Genomic DNA, 9,817 nt, shown 5'->3' on the forward strand with positions numbered 1-9,817 from the left:
GTGTAGGTACTGCTGATGCCAGATGTGAGCAATCTGCATCACCAAGGTGGGGTACACCTCCTCGTGTCCTTGTTGCATAGAGGAACACAGGCAGCCACCAAAACATTTTATGTTGCTCTAACAACAAGCAATTTGTCAGGCAGTACCTCAAAACTCAACATAAATACATTAGACTTTAGCCTCTCGGGCCCAATCCAGAGAAAACAGGTATTTAGGAAGCCTGTAAGAGAATTTGTGCAGGTGAATAAGGCTACTGATGGATGCCTCCCAAACACCTCCTCTGGGAGCCCCTTAGAAGTGCTTTGGCTTATCCACATACTCAGATTGAATGGTTAGGCGCTTGTGCCCATTGTCTCTTTTTGTTCTGTTGTGTTTGATGGCAGTGACTACCAGGGATGAGCTGATCTGACCAAAGCACAGGAGCACCCAGAGAACAATGGTCCAGCTCCTTGACCTCAAAACGTGGAGATCTCTTGGCTCTTGATAGCAGCAGTTCTGTCCCTTTGCCCATCCCTAGCCTCAGCCACATTCTATGGGTTGGATGGAAGTATACATCCATGGAGAAAAGCCCAAACCAGAAGCTATTTCTGTGCTTTGCAAAAGAGAGTTAGCATACCTCCGCATAATGATCCTTGAACCAGAAATGCTCTTTGAACGATTAACCCTCCTGCAGGTCTCTGCTCCAAGGACTTTCAACCTCAACTGCATGTTGGAATGTCCAGGATTTCTGGAGAGATTTCCAATTTAATGGGACTGTTATGCAGCCTGCTCAAGGAAGTTGATGAGCCCCCTCTGTGACTCCAATGGGAAATAGCTTGAGAAGTACTCTGGTAGCTGGTCCAGACGACAGTTCAGCAGAAACAGAAGACAAACCACAAGTACAAGCCACATAGGCATTTTTAAAGCTTCTACTAGTATATTTAAAAAGTAAAAGAGCCACAGGTTTGGGGTTTGGGGAATTTTTATTTTATTTTATTTTTTTGATGCTGGTTCTGGAAGTAAACTCAAGGCCTGAGCTTTTTCTTTCAAAGCTAGTGCTCTACCACTTGAGCCACAGCTCTACTTCTGGATCTTTGGTGGTTCATTGAAGATAAAATCACATGGAATTTCCTGCCAGAACTAGCTCTGAACCACACTCCTCTGATCTCACCTTCTTGAGTAGCTAGAATTAGAAGCATGAGCCACTAGTGCCCAGCTTCCATACTAGTTTTAATTATATACTAATTTGATGTATCCAAAATGTTATCATTTCAACATGTATCAACATCAAAATTACTGAGATCTTCTAGTTTTATTTTTCGCAAATCTTCACAATATGGTGTTTTACCCTTCCATCACATCTCAACTCAGACACATTTTTTTTATTATAAAGGTTATTACAGAGACGTTACAGTTACATGAGTCAGGTAATGAGTACATTTCCTTTTGAACAGTGTCACCCCCTCCCTTACTCTCTCCCAGTTTTTCCCTCCTGACCCCCCCCCACACCCAACGTTGTATAGTTCCTTTCCAACATAGTGTCTAGTGGGTGTCACTGCTGCATTGGTTCACCTTTTGTCCCACCATTTCTGTGCCTCCTCTTCCCCTCCACAAGTCAGGTAAACTTATATACAAGACAAAGGGAACAGAAATCAAAAACAGCAACAGAAGGGACTAAATCAAAGAAAGAAGAACCGCAAACAGTATAATAATAAACCTCTTCCATTTCTTTTTTTTCTTTTTTTTCTTTTTTTTTTTTTTTTTTGCCAATCCTGGTGCTTGAACTCAGGGCCTGGGCACTGTCCCTGAGCTTCTTTTTTTTTTTTTTTTTTTTTTTTGCCAGTCATGGGGCCTGAACTCTGGGCCTAGGCGCTGTCCCTCAGCTCTTTAGCTCAAGGCTAGCGCTCTACCACTTGCGCCACCACAGCACCACTTCTGGCTTTTTCTGCCTATGTGGTACTGAGGAATCGAACCCAGGGCCTCATGCATGAAAGGCAAGCACTGTACACTGAGCCACCTTCCCAGCCCCACCTCTTCCATTTCTTGGAGTTCATTTCGATAAGCATCATTTTGTATGATCTTAGGCTCATAATTATTGAGCCCTTGCATTCCTCTCCTAAGAATATCCTCCTTTGTTCTCATCATGTGAATGTTTAGAGTGCTGTTTAATTAATCTTGTCAGACACATCTTAAGTGCTCTATAGTCAACAAGACTAGTAGTTACCATACTGGACATCACAGATGGAAATTCTCCAGTTTGTGGGGCAGCAAAACAAGACTGGCACCTGTAGTTGGCTAAACAATGCCCCTGTCCCAAAGATGCCCACCATGAGCTAATTAATTCTTGAAATCTGTAAAGATTACCTTCCATGGCAGAACAAGATTCTATAGATGTGCTTTTGTTAAGGATCTTAAAATGGGGAGATTAGCCTAGTTTCTCCAGGTGATCCTAACATGCATTTGCATGGGTCTTAGTAAGAGGGAGTCGGAGGCACATTTCACAGAGAAGGGGAGGCAGTGGTACCACAGAAGCAGAGACCAGAGTGATGTAGCCTCAAGCTGAAGAATGCCAGTGGTCACTAGGAACCGGAAGAGTTAGGAAATAAATTCTCTAGAGGAAAAACAATGGCCCTTCTCATGGCCTAAATTTTAGTCCTGTAAGACTCATTTCCTACTTCAAACCTCAGTAACAGAATACATTTCTATTGTTTTAAGTCACTGAGTTTGTGGCTGCAACAGGAAGCCAGCAGAGCACCATTTATAACAAACCATGACTGTACTGTACTTATCACAGTCATCCTCATTTTATAGCTCCTGGGTACCCATTGATCTCTTTTCCTTTTTGTAGGGCAGGGATCTGTCTTATTCATCAGTGAACCCTCTGCTACATCTAGCAAGTGTTTGTTGTAGAGGCTCAGTAAACGTTCAAATGTATCTGAAGCTCAGTCTCTGAGGTGCCTACATTCTGATGTACACACAGGAAAAGTACAAAAGGAAAGTCGCTTCCTGAAGAGACCTCCATCTGGGAACACCGCAAATCACACACAGCCCAGATATCCATTGCAACACCTGTCTATCCTGATCACTTGAAGTATTTGAGAAGCCATAACCCTAGGAATAGAGAAAAGGAAATACTAAAAGCAGATATTGCCTGCAAGTCTGACCTACAAGGCAAAGTCCCAAAAGAACTGATCTTCTCCTGCCTGTCTAAAGACAACCTACCCCAGCAAAATCTGGGAGACTGAAGTCTCTTCATTAAAATACCTTGAGATAATACGCATGGTGAAGAGTCTTATATCTGAACACATCTCTTCACATATTCACCCAGTTTGACTACTTTCTCCTAACACAGAAATCTGTAGCCCAGTGGGTGTGCAAGTCTGATTTAAAAAGTTGCTCTTAGATTAGGAACTCTGCTTTTGATTGTTTCTCAAACATTTCAGGCTCTGACAGCTGTGGTATCACCTGGGATGTTTGCTTCCAGAGCCCTAAAACATTATAACTAGGGACCAAAACCGAGGCATAGTTAGTTTCTTTTAGGACAGACTTTCCAAGATGGTAGCCAAAGTAAGAGTGGACAAGAGCTTCCATGAATGAGACCCGAGACCATACTGAATCATCTGTGGGACACATATTGTTATTTTTCAGTTTTATAGTATAGGAATGTAAGGCTAGATTTAATACACAATTATATGCCCATGTTATTATAAAAATATATTTTATACATTTTGTTCTTTAAAGTGATTATATTCTTTAAGAAAAGTATGTTCTTGGCCAGGAACATACCTATAATCCAAACTACTTGGGAGGTAAAGATGTGAGAATGGTGGTCAGAGACCAACTTAGACAAAATTATTATGCCCTTTTTAAAAAACAAATGAGAAGCAGAATTACCAGGAGTGTGGATCAAGTGGTATAGTCCTTGCCCAACAAGAACCAAGGCCCTGAATTCAATCCTCATTAGCACAAAAAAGAAAATTATACTCAATACACTCCATTAAAAAAAAAAACTTACATTCAAAAGGAATACTTGGGCTGGACAGGGTGGTGTATGCCTAAAATCTCAACAGTCAGGAGGCTGAAGCTGGAGAATCGTAAGTTCCAGGGTAGCTTGGGGTACATTAAGACCCTGTATTAAAAAAAAAAAGCCAATAAGGTGATTTAACTTTAGTTGGCTTACTGGTAAGGGCAGGAAGTTCCTAGGAGCCTAGACTACAATTTAAATGGAGTCCCAGTCTAACCTCTAGTCATCACTAGGCTGCGGGAGCATGCATGTGTCTACTCTACAGCTCTCTTTACATGACCTTAAAAATGAGATTGATCATCAGTATGAGACCCTTTTATCAAACAAAGAGAGGACCACATTTTTGAAAATAAGGCCTTGGATATTTTTATTGATGTCACTTGTGCCATTTTGTTATCTCTTTCTCTAATAAGTAGAGGAGATCTAAGGGTTCACTACTACTCAGAGACAAGCCCCCTACTGTAGTCTTGAAACATACCTTCCACAGGTAAGGGGACTAGAGAATAGAAATGAGAGGCAACAATGTATTTCTAGCATAGCACCACAGGGCAAGGTTGGAGAGACATCCTACAACATGTGACCCCCAACACTGTCCCCCATACCCAATCAATGACAGGCTGCACATACCACATGGACAGATGTTCATGACAGAACAGTCTTGATGTGATGTGATCCTATGGAGAGCTATTAATTTAAGCTTCCCTGGAAGTTCTTTATTCAAGAAATAGCAATACATAAACATTCATTTGATCATCCCAGTGTGTTAAATTGAGCATGAATATTTTTTCTTCTTTTTTTTTGGACCTCAGAGTATACTATGAATTTTTTTTTTTGCAGCAACTAGAAGCAGAAATCTAAATGTGCTCTTAACAAGATGGATATAATTTAATGTTTAAATGTCATATTTAATAGTAGAAAATATAAGCCAAAATAAAACATGCATAACATAATATATGCAAGATAAAATCACACATATAACTGGGCACCAGTGGTTCAGTCTATAATCCTAACTATTCAGGAGGCTGAGATCTGAGGATCCAGGTTCAAAGTCAGCCCAGACAGGAAAGTCTGTGAGACTCTTATTGCCAATTGAGCACTGAAAAGCTGAAAATGGGAGCTGTGGCTCAAGTGGTAGAGCACTAGCCTTGGGCAGTAAAGCTCAAGGACAGTACCCAGTCCCTGAACAGGACACATACGCACACACATTCCTGAGAACAAAAATCCTATATTGTCTTCCAAGAAACATGCATATCCAAATATATGTGATGAACCATTAGGAAGAGCTTATTGGGGAAGCTATGGGGAAAAGAGTAGGGATAGGAATGAAAGCAGAGAAACAAGAAAAGACAAAAAAAATCATCATTACATAGATCATGACCTTAATGTGGCATTGAGTAAGAATGTTATAAACTGGCCAAATGTAAATTGTTGTACTCTAAAATCTTTTCCATATTTTTGTGGAGGCCCTCAAAAACATTTATTCAATGTATTGATAAAAATGTGTCCCTCTAAAATTAGTCTTTAGAGCATAGTAAGACAAGCGTCTTTGTGTGGAAGATTGGTTCAAGGACATTCCCAGCCCTGGCTAAATAACTTTTAATGTGTATAATATTTAGTAATTGTATTATGATTTAAGGAGAGTTTTATAATATAGTATTGAGCAAACATTCTAAAATATGCTATGTAAATCCAAGTTTGAAAATAGTAAGCATACACAGTAAAATGTTAATGGTAGTTACCTGAGTTGATGTTAATTCAGTTCATATTTATGAGTGGTTCTGTATGCTATGTGTTTTGAGACTGCCTTCTTTGGGTGCTTTTTGGTGGCAGTAGTGGTATTGTTATTTGGGGTTGTGTGTGTGTGTGTGTGTGACTACTAGGGCCTAAATAAGATGTGTTTTAATTGGAAAATACTGTAATAAAAATATCAGTTGGTTTTCCATATTTTGTTTATTATACTATATTATGTTTCAATTGAATGTAAAGATTATTTCCATGCTGGATTCTTAAAATAAAATGTTTTCCTATTATAGATTTCTTAAGTCTCATCCTATGTACAATCAATCAGTATTTAGGAAGACTTTACTGAGTCACCTTGAGCCACGCTTTATTGTGTCATCGTGAAGCCATGTTAATAAAGAGAAGTTTATTTTGAGATAAGAATGTGGTTAACAAATATTCCCTAAAATTTTCTAAACCTTAATCAATATTTTATTAAATATCATATAAAGGTGTTTTATTAAATCAGTGGAATCCATTTTTCCATTAAGGTGGGCTTTCTTCATTTCAGTCCTATCAGAATAAAAGAAAAATGAAGCCAGGTGCTGGAGGGAATGTGGACAGAAGGGAACCTTACTGCATTGTTGGTGGGAGTGTAAACTTGTTCAACCACTTTGGAAAGTCGTATAGAGGTTCCTCAAAAGACTCCACATAGAGCTCCCCTATGACCCAGCAATCCCACTTTTGAGCATTTACCCAAATGTTCACAAACAAGACCACACTAAAGCTACCAGCAAGACTATGTTTATTGAAGCCTTATTTACCATAGCTAAGATATGGAACCAATCCAGATGCTCCTCAGTAGATGATGAATGGAGCAAGAAAATGTGGTATATATACACAATGGAATTCTATGCCTCCGTCAGAAAGAATGACATTGCCCCATTTGTTAGGAAATGGAAAGGCTTGGAAAAAATTATATTAAGTGAAGTAAGCCAGGCCCAAAGAAACATAGGTCCCATGGTTTCACTTATTTGCAATATCTAGTATATGTCTGACTCAAGCAGAAAAGGTAAGATAAGTTGATGTTAGGGAAATGAACCTTAAGATATGTATTCAAATGTTTTTTTTTTCTTTCATGCGATTGTTTCTAACACATAAGATTATTTCTTTGTTGCTTTGTATGTCCCTCCCCCACAGTTTAACCTCTGCTTTCACTGTATTTGATGTCAGTATAATTTGTGGAGGGGAAGGGGAAAAACAAATCATTTAAATAGGGATACAGATGGACCCATTTCAACAATGAGATGTACAAGTCATTATGTCGAAAACCAACTTTACAACTTTCGTGCAGTGGGGGGGGGGAAAGGGGGGGGCCGGGCCGGGGAGGATTGGATGGGGGGGCAGGGGGAGGATGGGAAGGGGAAACAAAGGAGGAGGCTACAATGTTTGATAAGAAATGTACTCATTATCTTGCCCATGTAATTGTAACCCCTCTGTACAGTATTTTCACAATAAAGAAAGAAAGAAAAAAGAAAAATCTCAGGAAAAAATCAGAATTATTAAGAAAGACAAAACTGAGAACAACAAATATCTACACATGTATATATCTGAGTATAAAATATAAATATGAAATATTTATATATAAATATGAAATGTAAATTTCATCTAAAAAATTGTAAGTGAACAAAAGGTAAGGCATAATTTAATAGAATCTAATTGCATTTAGGATCAATAATTCAAATTAATATAAAATGAAGATACAAGGCATACCTTGGTAGAAATTATATAAATTCTATGTCAGAAATAGCAGAAAAAAAACGAGAAAAATAACCTTATGTAGGGATTTAACAGAATATATGTAGATTTAAAATACCGTACTTAACCAAATGTGGTAATGCTTTGAAGAGTTTATTGTTTGAATGATGTAATAATTAAATGCTCTGGGGTATACAAAACAGTAGAACAAAAACAATTGTAGTCATGATATGTTCCAGAAAAACACAATTCTGGGCAATTCAGGAAAGGACTGAGTTTGCAACAAATGATGCTGACTTATAGGAAGGTTATTTACTGCAGGATGTGTGTAGAGTATGGCTTTTGAGCAGAGTCACTGACTTCCTTTATTTCAAACCATCTTTTAAAGAATATTTCTACAACAAATAGATGTGAGATACTGTCACAATTGCATTCCTAGTCCCCAAGAAAATACAGGCGCTTTGCTACATTTACTTAAGCACTGTTAATATCTTCTAGGATAAAATTCATTCATTGGGGTGAGGGGAGGATGGGAAGGGAAACAAAGGAGGAGGCAACAATGCTTGATAAGAAATATTCTCATTATCTTGCCCATGTCATTGTAACCCCTCTGTACAGTATTTTCACAATAAAAAATTTTAAAAAAGAAATGTATTCATTATCTTGCCCATGTAATTGTAACTCCTCTGTACAGTATTTTCACAATAAAAAAAAGAAGGCAATCATAGACAAGCCAGGAAGTGAATCCTCATGAGAAATTGAATTGTACAATGGCCTCCAGAAGTATAGAAAAATAAATTTCTGTTGTTTAAGCTATTCAATTTATGGCATTTTGTCACAACAGTCCAGTCAGATGTGTGTGTGTGTATTACTAATATGTATGTGTATGTGTATGTGTATATACATATGTTTGGTCTTTGTACAAAACAAACCTGATCAGCTGATTGATTGAATTACAAGCTTCTATGAGCTTGACTATGAATGCAACTCTTCAAATTAGAGACTAATAATATGTAGCACTCATGCTGCTATTCACATTCCTAGTACCTGGTAGATACTACTAATTAATGACAACATTCTTTTCTACGGAATTTTAACTAATCCTCATAATCCTTATCAGCATTCCAGGTAACTACTAGCAATTGAGAGAAGTAGATGTTTACATTGAAATCTGTTCAACATTCCCATGCTAGACTGAATGCTTGGATAGTTGCATTGCATTTTTATAGCCTATTACCCTTCATATTATGGGAGCTCAGGAAATACTTAATGAATTAAAGAAACTGTATTCTGAGTATAAACTGATGAAGAAACGTATAAGAAAGTTCCCCATACAATAGCTGTAGGTTGTGAATCGATCAATATAAGGTTGATGCTACACAAATACAGAAATGAAAGCATCATGTATACTTTGAATTCTCATCAAGCATGAATAATGAGTCAAATAATGATTGAATTAATAATTCATAAAACAATTCAGAATCCATAATAACAATAAATGGTGCATTGCTATGCATTAAGTTGAAAGCTAGAAAATAAAAGGCACAAAGAACCGGAAAGCCCAGCCACTCACCTCTACTAGTTAGTTGGCATAGGCGATATCACAAGATGAGTAGAGCAAGACAAATACCAGCACAAGGGAATAGTTTTGGCAACTGGAGCATAATCTGTTTAGAAGAAGGAAGGAAATGAAGGTTTTGCTTTAAAGCTAAATGTTTACCAATTCTTGAAGAGTTCAATTATTTTCCAATAACCAAGTTTTCCTGTAGTCTTTGGTTGATATATCAGATTAGTTATCAGGATGATAAAGTTGCCTATTTACCAAGTAGGTGCATACTTTCTATGCTGATCATCATATTTTAAACAGACAGATAGAATACTTTTCTATATACTTGAGCAGCTGGGGAGATGCCAGTTCCCCATGGACAAAGTCTTGCCATCCTAATTTTAAATGTTCTTGTCTTTAATATTAACATATAACACAGAAAAGATGTAAGACTCCCAATTCATCTTTGAAGCCAACATTCTTAGCAATAACAAACTGATTAGTTTCCTACTAGACAGATACCTCTCAAGCTGTATCTTCAAAAGGAGAAAGGAATTGAAACTGTGAAGTAAGAAAAGATCTGGCCTCCATAGACTAGTGGTAGTGGTGTGAAGTTATTTTCCACAAAATCCAACAACTCATCCATCTTGTATCAGTAGACTAATCCAATATGTTTTCTGACTGGTTTCTCATTCTGAAAGCTTACAATCTTACTTGTGTAATGCAATTTCCCCAGAATAAGCATAGAGCTAATTGAGGAACTTAATGACAAATTTGTCAAGCCAAACAAG

Source organism: Dipodomys spectabilis, unplaced genomic scaffold, assembly GCF_019054845.1.
Source record: "Dipodomys spectabilis isolate Male_0828 unplaced genomic scaffold, ASM1905484v1 ptg000141l, whole genome shotgun sequence".
NCBI classification, from domain to species: Eukaryota; Metazoa; Chordata; class Mammalia; order Rodentia; family Heteromyidae; genus Dipodomys; species Dipodomys spectabilis.